This window comes from Lactuca serriola, chromosome 4 (assembly GCF_051521515.1).
Source record: "Lactuca serriola cultivar US96UC23 chromosome 4, Lser_US96UC23_V15, whole genome shotgun sequence".
In the NCBI taxonomy this organism is placed as follows: domain Eukaryota; kingdom Viridiplantae; phylum Streptophyta; class Magnoliopsida; order Asterales; family Asteraceae; genus Lactuca; species Lactuca serriola.
In genome coordinates, this window is record NC_136411.1 from 54627753 (window position 1) to 54629016 (window position 1264).

The window sequence follows — 1264 nt, forward strand, 5'->3', positions numbered from 1 at the left end:
AATTAATGTAATTTTTATTTTAATGTTATTTTTTGTTATTTTAACTAATGTAGTTTTTATTTAATGTAATTTGGTATTTTAAATTGATGAAAAACTATTATTTAAAAAATTATATGATTTTTATGTATTTTTTATTTAAATTTAATTAAAAAATGAGGTGGAGTGGTGTGTTTAGTGGTAGGTATCTCATATGTTTATGTAACGCCCGTAGATCAGGGCTAGCCAATTTAGAGACGATAAGCATCAAAAATGACTTTTTAATGGAGGATTATTTAGAAGGATTAATCTTAACCAAGTTGTAGTATATGTCACAAGGTTTCCGTGCATATAAAGAACGCCAAAATCCGAGTTATAACGAAGAAGTTATGACCTGTCGAAGTTTTGCGACAGAACCGACACGACCTAGCGCGACCCAGCGCGACGTAAATATTGAATTTAAGGTTGATAGATATCTATCCTTAGTGATCTAAATGATAATTGAAGATCTCATCGATAGTAGTGCAACGACGGAAAGACAGACGAAAACGGACGTCAGACGAAGAAGTTATGAGTTTATAACGAAGTTTTCCTGTCCCGGCCTACTAAAAATAATATATAAGTAATATAATTATAATATATTAAAAATAAAGTCAAAATTAGCCAATGGAGTCTAAACGAGATTTGTAGAGCATAATCTCACCTTCGCGGCGATATAAAGAACGTCGAAAACGAAGTTCGTATGCGAAAGTTATGAATTTCTGAAGTTCGGGGCGTGAAACCCCAAAACTGTCAGAGACCACGACGTGGCAAGCAGTGCCACGACGTGGCAAGTCTCCTGACACCTCCGGGAGGCCCCCAGATGTAACTTGGGATGACGCATGCAGTGACGACCAAGCCCACGACATGGAAAAAGGTTGCCACGACGTGGCAAGGGCTAAAATTGCCCTATAAATAGATTTGAAGGGCCAGCCGAGTTTGGTTGCTCATTCTCTCTTCTCTCTCCCGTTTTACCTCGATTTGCGTGCAAGAAATATCCCGAAGCACTGGTATCAACCCCGAGACCCGAAGCAAGTCCCGAAGTTCAAAGATCGCGAGAAGAAAAGGAGTTTCCAAGCCGAAGCTCCATCCGCGAGAAACCCGGTGTGTGAAGTGATCCCGGTTTCACCGAAGAATACTACTTCTACAAGCCGTAGTGCTGTCTGATCATCTTCTGATCAAGTGAGTGTGTGGTCACTTTCATCTTACACATAAATATTAAGTATTTTATAAAATACGTGCTATGTGT